The sequence below is a fragment of the Gouania willdenowi genome, chromosome 8 (assembly GCF_900634775.1).
Source record: "Gouania willdenowi chromosome 8, fGouWil2.1, whole genome shotgun sequence".
Taxonomy (NCBI): domain Eukaryota; kingdom Metazoa; phylum Chordata; class Actinopteri; order Blenniiformes; family Gobiesocidae; genus Gouania; species Gouania willdenowi.
In genome coordinates, this window is record NC_041051.1 from 32,942,020 (window position 1) to 32,959,109 (window position 17,090).

The 17,090-nt window shown below is 34.0% G+C and overlaps 1 long non-coding RNA gene across 1 annotated transcript in view; it reads right to left on the minus strand.

Annotated features, from left to right (window-relative positions):
- Nucleotides 1-9,359: 9,359 nt before the first annotated feature.
- Nucleotides 9,360-17,090, minus strand: part of LOC114468784 (uncharacterized) — a 134,280-nt gene continuing 126,549 nt past the window's right edge. The window contains exon 3 of the long non-coding RNA XR_003674676.1: nucleotides 9,360-9,470. This is a non-coding gene — a long non-coding RNA (uncharacterized LOC114468784). The remainder of the gene's footprint in view (nucleotides 9,471-17,090) is intronic.

Genomic DNA, 17,090 nt, shown 5'->3' on the forward strand with positions numbered 1-17,090 from the left:
TTTACTGTCCTTTTGTCTTTATTTTTTGGTGTTTATGTATTTTATGTTTTTGTGTATTTTGTTGTTGTTACAAGCGTTTTACGTATTTTTATTGTCATTTTGTTGATTTTTTTTCCTGCTATTTTTGATTAGTGTATTTGTGTTGTTCTTTTGTATATGTTTATTAATTGTGTACATTTTGTGGAGTCATTTTGTATATTTTTCTGCCATTCTTTGTTTTTGTTGTTGCTATTTTGTGCATTTTTGTAAGTTTTTAGAGATATTTTTGTGTTTTTTTAAGGAATTTTAGACACTATCTTCTTTTTTTCTCATATTTTGCGTATTTAAATCCACTTTTTTACACATTGTGACGTAACACAATCTGAGCTGGATTATGTAGCTGCTGATTGTTACTTTCTTTCTTTCTTTCTTTCTTTCTTTCTTTCTTTCTTTCTTTCTTTCTCTCATGATCTTTTCACTCCGACTATTTTCATGCACTCGACTCCACGCTTTGTTTTTCCTTCAGGTGGAGCAGAAATGGATTATTTTTAGGGAAATGGAATAAATAAATAAATGAATAAATAAATAAATAAGAGGAGTGATGAAAAAATGAGTAATCCTTCTGCAAATTGGAACAAGGAGTGAATCCTGACGGTGGCGGAGGATCCCCCGCTGGTTCTCTCGCCCACACTCTCTCTCTCTCTCTCTGGTTTGGATGCTTCAGAGGAAGCAGTGGACTGTGGTCAAAATTAGGGGTTCTCAACCTTGCGGTCAGGACCCCATTTGAGGTCGTAAGACACTTTGAGGGGGTCGCATGATGCTGTCACTTTTTCTTGACATATTTTTGCTCCTGTTAATGTATTTTTGCTACATTACTCCCATTTCTGACACTTCTACATCACATTTTAATGACTTTTCTACACATTTTGTCCCTTTCCACCACTTTTCCACCTAAAGTCACATATGTTGATCCATTATTGTCACTTTTAACCTCTTCTCACCATATTTCATGATTATTTTTTGCTAATTTAACCACATTCACCATTTGTGATGGCCATTATTTTTGCCAGTTTAAACTAATTGTTCCAATATTGACATTTTTAACCCTTTTTACCACTTTTTCTCTCTGTTTTTATCCACTCTAATGTTCCAACTTTTAACCAATTTATATGTTTTTTTAAAATCCCATTTCACCTCCTTTTCCACCATATTTGGTCACTTTGAACCATTTTATATGTGATTAAAACATCTTTAAAATGACTGTATACTAAGGCCCAAATAATAGTAAACTTCCTGGATAACAGTGGATATTATTCAGATCACTTTTTATTGCCATATTTTTGCTCCTTTTAATGCATTTTTCCTACATTTCTCTTATTGTCACTTTTCACCTCTTTTCACAATATTTGATAGAAATGGAACATGGTTCCCCAGTTCTGCATTAAATTATAATTGACAATTCTTCTAATTACAAAGTCAATTATCTGAAATCAATTACAATTTGATTATGACAGCAACAGTTTCTTTTTTTTTTAATTACAATTATAATTGACCCCAACCGTGTGTGTGTGTGTGTGTGTGTGTGTGTGTGTGTGTGTGTGTGTGTGTGTGTGTGTGTGTGTGTTACAAATAACAAACAGTCGTTATGTATTTATGCAGAAATGCCCTTGGGAGAGTTTACACTTGTTTACACAGTCACGCCACAGTTTGTCCACCACGGCTCCAATAAATGAGCCGCGATCCCAATTTGTCTCAGACCACCAAGTTCTGCACCTCCAGTGTGTGTGTGTGTGTGTGTGTGTGTGTGTGTGAGAGACCTGCAACTACAGACTCACAGTCCCAGCAGTGGTGGGAAGCTCGGAGTCACATTCAGGAATAATGGAGCTAATGTTTCGGAGCCATGTGGACTTTCACCTTTTCAACGGGACGTTTGTTTTCACCGCCAAGGACGAGAAAACGCAACGGTCGACCACACACACACGTACGCACACACACGTACGCACACACACACAAAACAAAGCAGGAGTTTATGGAGGCTGGAAAAGTCAAGCATAAAACAAAAGGTCAATTTCTTTTCCATCTGAACAACAAATAAAGTCGACGTCGTGCGTTTTATGGAGTTTGACAGTAAATTTTAGAGCTGGGACGACTTTATTAGTGAAGATGTTTTAATGAGTTTTTGTTACAGAGCTAATAACAAATGAACATTGACTCTCAGGGGGCGTGTGATAATATCAATAAGAAAATAAAAATAAAGGCTTCATCGCTCTTCATAGAAGCAGCAGAATAATAAAAATGTAACACAATAAAGCAGCGACAGTGGAAAAAATCTATTATAATGTCACTTTTTTGTCATTTTGGAGCAATTCTGTGAATTTATTTTGTCTTTTTCTACATTTTTCTTTGAATTTGCCTATCTTGGTTGTTTTTTTCTGTCATTTTGTGTTTTTTTTGTCATTTTTTAAGTTTTTGGATTCATTTTGTGTTTTTTATTTTATTAATATTGTTTTGTGTATTTTTGGAGTCATTCTGTGTATTTATGTTGTCATTCTTTGTATTTTTTTCTTTCTTTTTGTATGTTAATAATAAATGTAATACATTTTGTGTGTCTTGGTTGTTTTCTGTCTTTTGTTTTTTTTTACTAAATTTTTCATCTATTTATAGCTGTTTATATGTTTTTGTTGTCATTTCTGGCCGGTTAACGAGTCTTTTTTGTGTATTTTTGTTGCCGTTTCACATCTTTTTTTTTTCCGCCATTTTGTATATTTATGTTTAGTGTGTTTTTATCATCGAGTGTATTCTTGAGGCCATTGTGTGTATTTTTGTGTGTTTTGGAAGTCAATTTGTGTATTTTTGTCGTCATTCTATGTATTTTTGAAATTTTTTTGCCTGTGTTTGTTAAACTCTTTTATTTCCAGTGAAAAAACACAAACAAAACAAAAAAAAAGTTCTTTTCTGGCATTTTTGGCACATTTATCATCACTTGCCTGCATTTCCTGCTCTTTTCTGTGCAGTAAATCCAACGAGGACTAAATTAAATTAGCTCCTCCTCCCAGTTCTCAGCGAGGTGATAAAAAGATAAGAAACGTGGTTAAAACACGAGGGGCTGGGAAGAGGAGAAGGAGATCATTTCACAGGCTTTCCTGCTTCCTGAAGCACTTTAAAACCTCCAGAGTTGAATAACTGCGAGGAAACATGATCCGCCATCCGTGCATTAGGCTAACGTTGCTCCAAATACATTTTTTTGGGAAGTGTGGAAGAAAGTTTGTGTATATTTATATTGTATTTGTTGTTGTCGTGTGTATTGTTGAAGTTATTTTGTGTATTTTTGTTGTTGTTTGTATATTTTTCTGTCATTTGGAAACATTCTGTGTATTTACTCTATGTTGTCATTCTTTTTAATTGTATTTATTTATTTTATTTATTTTGTGTATCTTCGTTGTTTATGTGGTTATTTATGTAATTTTTTAACATTTGTGTTTTGTATGATTTTTTTTTGCAGTTTTGGATTATTTTTGGAGTATTTTTGTTGTGTTTCACATCTTTATTGTCATTTTGTATTTTTGTGTTGTTTAATGTGTTTGTGTTCTCATTGTGTGTATTCTGGAAGCCATTCTGTGTATTTTTGTGCATCTTAGTTGTTTTCTGTGGGGTTTTTTATGTAATTTTTTTTTTTTTGCATTTTTGCAGTTATTTTGTGCATTTTTGTTATTTGTATATTTTTCTGTCATTTGTACATTGATGGTGTTTTGTCTGTTTTTGAAAACATTCTGTGTATTAATGTTTCCATTCTTTTTATTTATTTATTTATTTTTCTTTTATTTTGTGTATCTTGGTTGTTTTATGTGTTTAAGTCATTTTTTAACATTTATGATGTTTTGTGTGTTTTTTTGCAGTTTTAGATTATTTTTGGAGTATTTTTGTTGTCATTCACATCTTATTTTCCGTCATTCTGTATATTAATGTTGCTTTGTGTGTTTTTGTCTGTTTTGGAGTCATTTTGCATATTTGTGCTGGTGTTTTGTATCTTTTTTTCTGTAATTTTGTATTTCTTTGTTGTTTAATGTGTTTGTGTTCTCGTTGTGTGTATTCTGGAAGCCATTTTGTGTCACTTTCCTGCACTCTTCTGTGCATTAGATGCACTAAATTGAATTAAGCAGAACTGATGGTAGAAGACTCTCTTTTTAGCTGCTAAAAAGGAAAGAAACGTGGTTAAAACACGAGGGGCTGGACTTTCCTGCTTCCTAAAGTACTTTAAAACCTCCAGGGTTTAATTGCTGTGAGGCAACATTATCCCGAGCACGGTTTGTGTCTGTTGGCGAGGACTCGTGGGTACCTGGTGGTGGATCCCCAGAGCCGTTTAATCCTCTACTGAAGAACCACACAATCCCTTTGTGACACCCATGTAAACCCAATCACTAGGTGCTGTTGTGTGTGCGGTGCTGCAGGAAACAAGAAGAGTCAAATAAAGACACGTTTGATTTGATTCTGTAAAATTTGGAGGTTGCATCGATTCTTCAGAGAAGCTTTTCTTTTTTTTTCATTTTGTGCATTTTTTTGGAGCCATTCTATGTATTTATGTTGTAATTTTTTATATTTCTTCTGAGTTTTTCTATGTTTTTATTTTATTTCTGAAAGTATTGGTTGTTTTCTGTGTTTTTTTCATGTCATTTTGTGGATTTTTGTTGTAATTTTCAATATTTTTCTTCAATTTTTGTGTATTTTGGTAGTTTTCTTTGGTCATTTTCCTGTCATTTTTAATGTTTATGTAGTTTTGTGCATTTTTTGAATCATTTTGTGTAATTTTGCTGTTGTTTCATTACTTTTTCAGTCATTTTGTAAATTTTTGTTGTTTAATGTGCTTTTGTTGTCGTTTTACACATTTTTGGAGCCAATCTGTGTATTTATGTTGTCATTCTTTGCATTTTTTCATCTTTTTATTATGTTATTCTTTTATTTTTGTGTATCTTGGTTGTTTTTTCTGATCATTTTGAGTATTTTTGCTGTCATTTTGTGTCAATCAGTAGGTGGTGCTGTTAAATTTTTGTTTTTGTTGGCTATATTTGTCATTTTTCAATTTTTATTGTTGACTTTTTCTATGTTTTTTTCTTTTATTTTTGTGTATCTTGGTTGTTTTCTGTGCTTTTTCATGTTATTTTGGAAATTTTTAATGACGTTGTGTGAGTTGTTGGAGTCAGTTTGTGTATTCCTGTTGCTGTTTAGCATATTTTATGTTCATTTTTATACTTATGAATGTTTTTGTTGTAGTTTTGTGTGTTTTTGTTGACTAGATATTTAAGTTGTTATATGTCTTCATCTTCTTGTTTTTGGCCTCTGTGTATTTATGTTATCATTCTTTGTACTTTTCCTGTCTTATTTCCATGTTTTTGTGTTTATTTTTGTGTATCTCAGTTGTTGTTTTCTATATTTTTGTTTTTTAATGTCTTCATCTTCTTGTTTTTGGGCAGTTTTGGAGCCATTCTGTGTATTTATCTCATCATTCTTTGTATCCGCCGCCGCCATGAGGAGCCAACACAGGCAGGAAGAGTTGGATAAAGACACGTTTGATTTGCTTCTGTGAAATTTGGAGCTACCATCTTCTCCTCCCCCTGGAGCGGACGCTTTTCTCTCTTTCTCTGTTTAAACGTGAATCAGTGGGACGGGGACGAGGCCTCGGGGCCCCTCCTCCTGAATCATGGGGCGTTCCCAACAAAAAGGCGCCTGGTTACTTTTCCAACCTCGTGGGAGAAAACAAGAAGCTAATGTCACTTTTTCTTTCCAGAATCCTCTTTTCAAGTCGTCCTTGAAAAGAAAATTACGGCGACGGCTTTGATGCAAAGTGTGACGTGCTTGGAGACTTTCACACACACACACACACACACACACACACACACACACACACACACACACACACACACACACACACACACACACACACACACACACACACACACACACACACACACACACACACACACACACACAGACACACACACACACACACACACACACTTTTAAGTGTCTGGGTGTTGCACAAGCCGAGAGAGGAAAGCATTTCCAACGCTGTGCAGGGGAACGTGCAAATAGTGGCTCATTACACCAAATGGCACAGGAAGAAAAATGGTGATTTCTTTGTTGTCCACTGGTTTGCAGCTTAAGTCAATATAGCATTTAGAGGCCTGCTGAGACGTCTTTTTAATTAAAACTCAGCTAAATAATGAGAAATTACACAGGCCGTGTGCAGGGGAGAGAAAAAAAGAAGAAAAAAAACATGCAAGTTTATAACGAGTTTCCAAACTTAGAAAAGAAGCCCCTCCCCCTCCCCCTCCCGCTGGCTGATATGTCTTCAGTTTAGTTTCAGTGCGCGCCCGAGGCTCATTTCATGTCGTTTTCTCTCCTTCTTTGTTGCATAATTCAGCAATTTCTATAATCCTCACTAGCACCGTCACGTCTTTGTTTACACCGTCCGCCATGTTGGAATGTTTAAAGCCACACACACACACATACACACACACGGGTTTTTTATGTTTATGAGTCTTTGTGATGTGCTGCAAAAGAGCTTTTAATAAAACACAGCACGAGACAGCGACGTTTAGGACCATCGTCAGACACAACTTGATCCACAAACACAGTAAAATTGAATATTTAGTTAGTGTAGTATGTTTTCGTTCTTGTTTTGTTTGTTTTTGGAGTCATTTTGTGTATTTTTGGTTGTTTCGTATCTTTTTTTGTCATTTTGTGCATTTTCTGGAGCCACATTTTTGTATTTATGTTGTCATTCTTTATATATTTTTCTTTCATTTTTGTGTATCTTGGATCTGTAGCTTTTTTCTGTCATTCTGTGTGTTTTGTGTATTATGTTTTTTTGTCATTATGTACATTTTCTGAGTCATTTAGTGTATTTTTGTTTTTATTTATGTTGTGTTTTTGTTGTTGTTTTGGGGCAGTTTGTGAGTTTCTTTGGAGTCATTTTGTGTATTTAGTGTGTTTTTGTTGTCGTGTACATTTTTGAATATACATAATTTGTGTATTTAAAAGTCATTTTGTTTTGAATCGTTTTCTGTCATCTTGTACATTTATATAGTTTTATCTGTTTTTGTCGTTTTGTGCATTTTTGTAGAAAATTCAGGTTATTTATGTTGTCATTCTACTTTTATTGATTACTTCTTTTCTTGCATGTTTTTATTTCATTTTTGTGTGTTTTTGGTTATTCTGTGTATTTTTTTCTGTCTGTGATGTGATGCAAAAGAGCTTTTAATAAAACACCAATAAACACAGTAAAATAGAACATTTAGGAGACAAAAAAAAATGTTCTTACAGTACGTAATAAAACTTGACATAATGTGATGTTTGTACAACAGAAATTTTGTCATTTTGCGTGTTTTTTAAGGGCCTGTACTACAAAGCTTCACCTAACCAAACATTCTCCGTCATAGAGCAGCTGTACTATGAAGCAGGATATAAACACGTGCACACTCCTGGGACAGGGGGCGGAGTTAGCAGTGTAGCACAGTAAACTGTGTAGAACAACTTACGTCACTACTGAGGAATAATTCTATAAAAACATAAAATCCATAATTCAGACCAAAAACAACTGTTTCTGCAGAAAAAGCAGGAAGTAAAGAACACGGACAGGAAGTGATGACACTGTAAATGATGATCAATATGATATGATAATAATAAACAGATTGCAGTTGTCCAATAATAATCTTTCTTTCCTAAACGCAGCTGTCAGCTGGTTAGATACGAACAAATGATCACTGAACATTGCTAAAAACTTGATGATTTAAATTATTTGAGGAAACAAATAGGAAATAAAATTGAGTCTAATAATTAATAATTATATAATTAAATTATCTTTAACAGAACATAAATTATATAAAGACAAAAGTCAAACAAAACACCTGGTGTGTTGTATAAAACTAAAGATATACTTAATTATAAGTCCATGTTTACAACGTATTGTACTTTAAAACTCCCATATACAGTATGATGTACTGTGTAGAACTCTGGGAACCACTTTTAAAACCATAATAAATGATATTATTTTAACAGCAGGATATTATGATCACACACATCCATTATTTGTTCAATCAAAACTTTTTGGAATATATTGTTTCTTATAAAATAACAATAATAATAATAACGTTCTTCTTCCAGAAAGCGTCAAAAATATTTCTCACTGCAGATCAACAAATACAGCCTCAGAGATCAATAAATATTGATTGTATCAAAGGTAAAATTTAGAAGTAAAACAAAGATGTTTGTCTGTTCTAGACATTTATTTATAGAATAATGTCTCAATATATTTTAGAGAGTTATGTGAAGAAGTAAAAATATGTTGGTGTTTTTGCTAAATATTGTACATAAAAAAGTGCATGTATATATATACGTATATATCATTTTTTAAAGAGGCAGTCTTATGAATAAATCACTTTATAATGGTTTTGCTACAGTTATATACATTATTTTAGCCTCATTCAGAGGGACAGAGTTGATAAAGTTCTGTTTCCTTCCTTGTTATTCTACATTTTGTAAAAAATAGCTCCAAACGGGACAGTTGGATTTTTCCCCCCTTATGACATCATAAAAAGGGAAACTCCTCCTCCTGACAGTCCTAGCTCCTCCTACTCTATAAGAATGTAAGCTCCAGGTTTATATTACAGTTAATATATTTATGTTCAGTATCCAAAGTGCAGCGTGAGCACTCACATTCAGTTTCATTTTTAGTAGCCGTTACATCGTGGCTAAAACTCCAGAAAACAGGTGAGTTTGGGAAAATAAACCTCAAATACGATGTAGGTGGGTTCTTAGAACTAATGAATATGGGTAAAAATAGCAAAAATACTGGAGCCTTAAACAAAATCAAGCTGAAATATCAAAATTACATGCATGTATTTTCCTTTACATTTACACACAATTCTCCCACGTCAACGTGTGCAAAGAGACGGAAAATGTTACTCCAAAATATTGCAACAGGTTTTAAAACAACGTATCAAACTTTCTGAATATTTTATTGCTGTTAAAGGGATGGTGTAATGTCCACCAAGTGAATCAAAAACAGACGGATATGACAAGTCTCACGCTATCCCATCAGTGTGTGATTTTATTAAGTCATATTTCCACTACCAACAGTATTCATGTAGAGAATGTAGAGTTTTCTCACACTGTGTACATCTGTGAGGTGTTTCTACCTAAAGCTGAATCAAACTCATCATTAAAAGTTGAGCTCCGTGTCGTACAAACCTCGTTTGTGCAAAAAAACACAAAACCACGAGGTCACATTGTTGCATTTTAACTCCCACACAGACAAATGTAACCATTATTGTTCCGCTTCGTGCATTTTCAACACGAGCGTTTATGTCAAAGTCAGCTTTCTTACCTGCGTTTGAAGTCAGCGGCTCAAGATTTTCAGCAAAAGTAGAAATTGCAGCTTTTCTTCAGATGTTTGGAAATCCGACGTAAGCGAAACACGACGACAAGATCAGAGACTGTGAAGAAAAATCATCAAATTCAAACCTTAATTATACAAAAATCACTTTATGCTATTAAACACGTTTGGATTTCAGACAAAAAGAAAGATTTTATATCAAATGTAAACTTTTGCATTAAAAACACAATGAAACAGTCGTTGTTAAAGTTTAGTTAGTTTTATGATTATAGTTGGATCAGAAACAGAATTTTAGAATATACAATATTACTCAAAAGAAATAAACACAATTACAAAGAAAAACATGCTTAAACTGAAAACATAAATACAGAAAATTATATATTTGTTTTGAAATTACACAGAAGGACAAAAAAATTAATAAAAAAAATAAGAATTAAAAATGAGAACAAAAACACAAACGGAGAAAAATATAAAAAGATGAGTTAATGTGTTAATGTTCAAATTGGTCATTATTAATGTTGATCATGTGACCCTCGTCAATAATTTTTATGGCCCCACTGTGATAAAAGTTGCATGTAATCTAGGGTAAACTACATCTGTAGCCACAGGAGCTTCTGTGGACAGGAGCTTTACTGTATTTATTCTCCTGCGTATTACATAACATCCTGGTGTGTGTGTGTGTGTGTGTGTGTGTGTGTGTGTGTGTGTGTGTTCACATAAATGAACTAAAACAAAGCAATAAATAAACTTTTCCTCCTAAACAGAGACATAAATGACAAATAGCAGCTTTATTCTGTTTTAATGATTTCCTAAAATAGCTGAGAATCGTTTACACACACACACACACACACACACACACACACACACACACACACACACACACACACACACACACACACACACACACACACACACACACACACACACACACACACACACACACACACACACACACACACACACGTGTTCCCTTTTCTCTTTTTTTCTCTCTTCTTTAGTTCTGTTTTTTCCTTTTTTCTCTCGTTTTTTCCTCCCTTTTACTCTTTTTTCTGTCTTTTTTCTCCCTTTTATTTATTCTCATCCTTTCTTTCTCTTCTTTGTTTTCTTTTTTTCTCTCCCTCTCTTTCTTCTCTTTCTTTTTTCTCTCTCTTTATGCCCCGCCCCCATTTACTCACTTTTTCCCTTTTCTCTTTTTTTTCCTCTCTTCTTTTGTTCTGTTTTTTTTTTCTCTTTCCTTCTTTCTTCCTTCTTCATTCTATTTCCAGTAGATGTTCTCCTATTATAGACATAATAAGATGTAAACTTCCACTAGAACCAAAGCTTTAACACATGATTCATGAGTCATAGTTTTAAATCTTAAACGCTGATGTTGAAGAGGAATTAAAAAGTTTAATGATCCACAAAGTTCAAACACATGTGAAGGTCGCTCAGCTGTTCCCAGTCCCACCTGCTGCGTTATCGTCCTTTAGCCGCAGCGCTAAGCTAGCATTAGATTAGATAAACTGTCAGTAAAAGGGGGGAGGGGAACCAGGGACGGCGTCTGTGATCTGCAGAGGTCGACCTCCACGTTCTGCTTCACAGCTGAAAAAAAGCATCCTGAGGACACCTTAGATGATTTAACACAAGCAGGAACAAGAAGAGAGACAAGATGAGGACCAGAGGTCACATGACGCACACACGGAGAACATGTCAACACACAACGTCACTGAGGTCACATCCTGTTCCTCCAGAAAGTCAGAAAAATGATGGTGAATAACCACATTTATTTATTCATCTGAATAATATCCACTGTTATCCATTCACTTTATTAGTATTATAGTCATCTTAAATATTATTATTATAGTCATCTTAAATATTATTATTATAGTCATCTTAAATAGTATTAATATAGTCATCTTAAAAAATTATTATTATAGTCATCTTAAATATTAATATTATAGTCATCTTAAATAGTATTAATATAGTCATCTTAAATAGTATTAATATAGTCATCTTAAATATTATTATTATAGTCATCTTAAATAGTATTAATATAGTCATCTTAAATATTATTATTATTATAGTCATCTTAAATATTATTATTATAGTCATCTTAAATATTATTATTATAGTCATCTTAAATATTAGTATTATAGTCATCTTAAATATTATTAGTCATCTTAAATATTATTATTATAGTCATCTTAATATTATTATTATAGTCATCTTAAATAGTATTAATATAGTCATCTTAATATTATTATTATAGTCATCTTAAATATTATTATCATCTTAAAGATGGAAATTATTGATTTAATCAAATAAAATCTGTTCAAATTGAAAAAAAATAGTGGAAATTGTGGTAAAATTGGTCCAAGAAACGAATATAAAAAGTGGTTAAAAGGGTTTAAAATGTCAATATTAGAAAAATTACTTGGAAAAAACTGGATATGACAAATAGTGAATGTGGTTAAATTGGCAAAAATATACATAAAATATGGTGAAAAGAGGTTAAAAGTGACAATAATGGGTCAATATATGTGACATTAGGAGTAAAAGTGGTGGAAATGGTTTATAATTGATGAACATGTCTGGAAAGTGAAAAAATGTGTAGAAAAGACATTAAAATGTGATGTAGAAGTGAAATGTAGTAAAAATACATTAAACGGAGCAAAAATATGTAAAGAAAAAGTGACGAATATAGATTCAAATATGGTTCTACATTTCTTCACATTTATTTCTCAAAGCCTTCATTTCAATAAAAGGACGCAGTCGAACACAAGCATGACCACGTGAAGCAGGAAACACAAACAAAACGCTTTAATTACACCTCAGCACGCCATCAAATCCACGCACGTGTGTGTGTGTGTGTGTGTGTGTGTGTGTGTGTGTGTGTGTGTGTGTGTGTGTGTGTGTGTGTGTGTGTGTGTGTTCTGCAGTTTGATTATCTCACAATTCAAATCCACAGAAGCTACAAACACAGCTGTTCACTAAATCAGTTCTATGTTCTATGAATCTGTAGAAACCACATTTATTTATTCAGTGTCAGAAATGTTGCAAAAATGAATTAAAAGGAGCAAAAAAAATATTGCAATAAAAAATGATGGAAATAGGTTAAAATACTGACTTCATAAAGACCAGGTTAAAGAATCGAGTCTTTTGAGTGAATCAGAACATATGTTGTGAGTTCTCTAAAAAGTATGTAACGTAACCAGTAGCTGCTGATTAATGGAGGAGGTTCTTCTTCTACTGATTATTAGAGGTTGTAAATGAACAGATTGGTGCGCTAGCGTCCCCTAACACTGACCTGTAAATAGTACTGATATATTTACTTTACTTAAAATAAAAGTTACTAGTTACTGTACTTTCACATGCATTACGTTTATGATGTGATGCATTACGTTTAATCTGATTGGTCGACTATGATGTGATGCATTACGTTTAATCTGATTGGTTGACTATGATGTGATGCATTACGTTTAATCTGATTGGTCAGCTATGATGTGATGCATTACGTTTAATCTGATTGGTCGACTATGATGTGATGCATTACGTTTAATCTGATTGGTCGACTATGATGTGATGCATTACGTTTAATCTGATTGGTCAGCTATGATGTGATGCATTACGTTTAATCTGATTGGTCGACTATGATGTGATGCATTACGTTTAATCTGATTGGTTGACTATGATGTGATGCATTACGTTTAATCTGATTGGTCGACTATGATGTGATGCATTACGTTTAATCTGATTGGTCGACTATGATGTGATGCATTACGTTTAATCTGATTGGTCAGCTATGATGTGATGCATTACGTTTAATCTGATTGGTCGACTATGATGTGATACATTACGTTTAATCTGATTGGTCGACTATGATGTGATACATTACGTTTAATCTGATTGGTCAGCTATGATGTGATGCATTACGTTTAATCTGATTGGTCGACTATGATGTGATGCATTACGTTTAATCTGATTGGTCGACTATGATGTGATGCATTACGTTTAATCTGATTGGTTGACTATGATGTGATGCATTATGTTTAATCTGATTGGTCAGCTATGATGTGATGCATTACGTTTAATCTGATTGGTCGACTATGATGTGATGCATTATGTTTAATCTGATTGGTCAGCTATGATGTGATGCATTACGTTTAATCTGATTGGTCGACTATGATGTGATGCATTACGTTTAATCTGATTGGTCGACTATGATGTGATGCATTACGTTTAATCTGATTGGTCAGCTATGATGTGATGCATTACGTTTATGATGTGATGCATTACGTTTAATCTGATTGGTCGACTATGATGTGATGCATTACGTTTAATCTGATTGGTCGACTATGATGTGATGCATTAAGTTTAATCTGATTGGTCAGCTATGATGTGTTGTTGATTGTTGTCTGGTTATTTTATTTTCTATAGTTTCACAATGTTTGTTGATCATTTTAAAACCAATAATAATTTACTCATTAATTGTTGGGCGTATTAATGTAATTAATTACTTTACTTTTTTTAAAACATAAATAAAATCTACTTCTTTACAGTGACGTGAACACCTTTGGAAGCTGAATTATTCGGTTTTATTTCTCTTATTCGTGACTGTACCGTTCTCATCTATTAAGCTTTACGGCCCATGTGCGCAATCAACATTTTCATAAAAACAAATATGCATCTCCCGAACTTTTTACATTGTTGAAAATGTATTGGTTTGATTGAATGGTGATCAGCCAATCACAGCCAGCCATTGAACAAAGCTGCCGTTCCAAGGAGGTAAACAAAGAGTTAACAGTGATGAGTAAAGTCTCAGTAAATGGTCCATAAACAGTCAAGAGTAGCAAAAAATGACCAAAAAAGAGGAAATAGGTGGTATGTAATGTAAATGTAGTGAACCAGAGAAGAAGAGCTTTTTGTTGCCAAAAGTCAACAACGTAATGAACCAAAGGACAGAGGAGAGCACTTTACTGCTGGAGTTTCATCAGGTATTTCACATTTTATGGAGATCATATTACAGCTCATTTAGAGTTTGATGAGTTAGCTGATGCTATGGAAACATAGTGAAAGTTAAAGCGCTCACGGCTGAGTGAAGTTAAGGGTCAAAGGTCGAAGGATCCGGCGTGTCTGTGAGTTTATTTACTTCTCCTTACTGGAAATCATTGAAAGCTGCGTTGGTGGTGTGTGTGTGTGTGTGTGTGTGTTGGTGGGGGGGGGTCTGGCAGGGTGCGATCTAACGACAGCTGGTGTAAAGCGGGGCGTGCGCTGGCTGCGCTGCAGCAGCAGATTCAGGTGACATCTGCGCCTCCTGTTGCAGCAGCGATGGTGGAAACAGTAAAAGTGAATTACAACATTAATGACAGCACTCTGCAAGCTGTCCGTCCATATTACGCCGCCATTATTCCTCGCATGGGCACTTGGTGGCATCGTGGAGGGAGAATGCCCCCCCCCCTCACCTGAGCACTACTGCTGCTTTATTAGGGCGGACAGATTTACATTTCCTAAAACATTTAGGAAGACCTCGTCATACTGAACGTACTCTACGTTTTCTTAAATCTGCCTTGTAATGATAAAAAATCATAAATAAGTTGTTATTGTCCATAAGGTTTAAAAATGCATTTCACTCTTTATCTATCTTTATAATGCATTATAACAGCGTTACTCAAATGGGGGTACGTGTACTGGAGGAAGAGAGAGAATGTGGGAAATAAACAGATAAAGTATCAGCCCTAGTCCCACACCAGGCATGAAATTATAGAAAATATAGAAATAAATCTATTCAGGAGCCAATAAATCAGTGTTTTTCAACCATGGGTTCAGAACCCCATGTGGGGTCGCCTGAAATTTCTGAAAAATGTAAACAGATTTTTGTATTTTTGTAATTATTATTAAAATGACACAAACTTAAAACAACTGTAATTCTATACTTTCACTTAATTAAATATAAATCTAGTTCAACTAAAATGAAGAAAAAAAAAGTCTGAGTTTAAACATGATTAAAAACTAATTCTAGGAAAAATAATGTCTTTCTTTGGAGTCGCCAGAAATGCTTGATTTCAAAATGGGGTCACGATCCAAAAAAGGTTGGGAACCAGTGCAATAAATATTCAGTTTATTTCCACTTATTTACAAAATGAGATTCTTTAAAATGTGTGTTATAACTTGTTGATTCAATCATTACAATCTATAGATGTTTTTAAATAGTTTTTTAAGCAAATCGTTGAACAAAGGGGGGCCTTGGGTTCAGAAATAAGAGAAAGGGGGGTTAGAACCAGTGCATTATAACAATCTGTCCTTGAAAATATTATATAAACCTTAAAATCTCTCAATCATTAAAAAATATGAAAAACATTGGTTCCTTGAAAGTAAAACTGTAACTGTAAAAAAAAAATAAACAAAACAGTAAATAATCAACTTCAATAAAAAATCTTTTTCAATTAAATCCACCGTTATTTGGTCTGTTTTAATCTCTCTCTTTTCCTCGTGTGTGACGATTTTGTCAAAACAAAGCTGCATCTTTCATAATTGAGTTAAATTACCGTAATGAACCTTATTGGCATTAAAGAGCAAATCTTTAGCTTCAGAAACTGGTGGAATTTCTCAAATACAACAAATATTAGCAGAGTTACAGTCTTTAAAGTCAGTGGTTCACAACATTTTCAGGTCGTGACCCCCAAAATAAAGGTCCCAGAGCACGAGGACCCTCCAAAATAAAGGTCCCAGAGAGCAGGGACCCCCACTGTATCTGAAGGTGGTTGAACACAGACATGAACATTGAAGAACAGTCATATGGAGACAGGACCATCTATAAGGGGGAATAAAGGGGAGAGATTTTTGGGGTCCATCCATAAAGTCAGTAAAATGATGGTCCATTGTTCTATGAATCTGTGATAACCACATTTATTTATTCATCTGAATAATATCCACTGTTATCCAGGAACGTTTATTATTATAATAGTCATCTTAAAGATGGAAATCCTGGTTTTAATCACTAATAAAATGGTTCAAAGTGACCAAAAATGGTGGAAAAGGTGATGAAATGGGATTTAAAAAACCATAGAAATTGGTTAAAAGTTGTAAATTAGATAAAAACATGGAAAAAAAGGTTCAATATTAGAACAATTGGTTTAAACGGGCAAATAATGGGCGTGACAAAATGTGAATGTGGTTAAATTGGCAAAAAAAATGATTAAATATGGTGAAAAAAGGTTAAAAGTGACAATAATAGCTCAATATATGTAACATTAGGTGAAAAAGTGGAGGAAAATGTCTGGAAAGTGTAAAAAATGTGCAGAAAAAAAGTTTTCAAATTTACAAATGTGATGTAGAAGTGTCAGAAATGGGAGTAATGTAACAAAAATGCATTAAAGGAGCAAAAATATGGTGAGAAAAAGTGATGAAATTAGGTTAAAATATGACAAGTTTGGTGTAGTTGCAGAAAAAGGGGAAAAATAAGCAAAAATGGACTGAAATTGTTCAAAAATTGTTCTTGGTTTCTTAAAGGCATCTGGCGACCCCCTCCCAGTGAATCGCAACCCCAAATGGGGTCCTGACCCCAAGGTTGAGAACCCCTAATTTAAATTACTGTGTTCCCTGAGATGCGTTCAGGGGCCCAGGGAAACCTGGACAATTTCATTAATTTGTAAAATATCTCCAGAAAGCCTGGACAAGACGTGGAAAGAGGAACCAGACGTATGGTTTATGTAGTGCCCACCCCCACCCCCACCCCATGGCT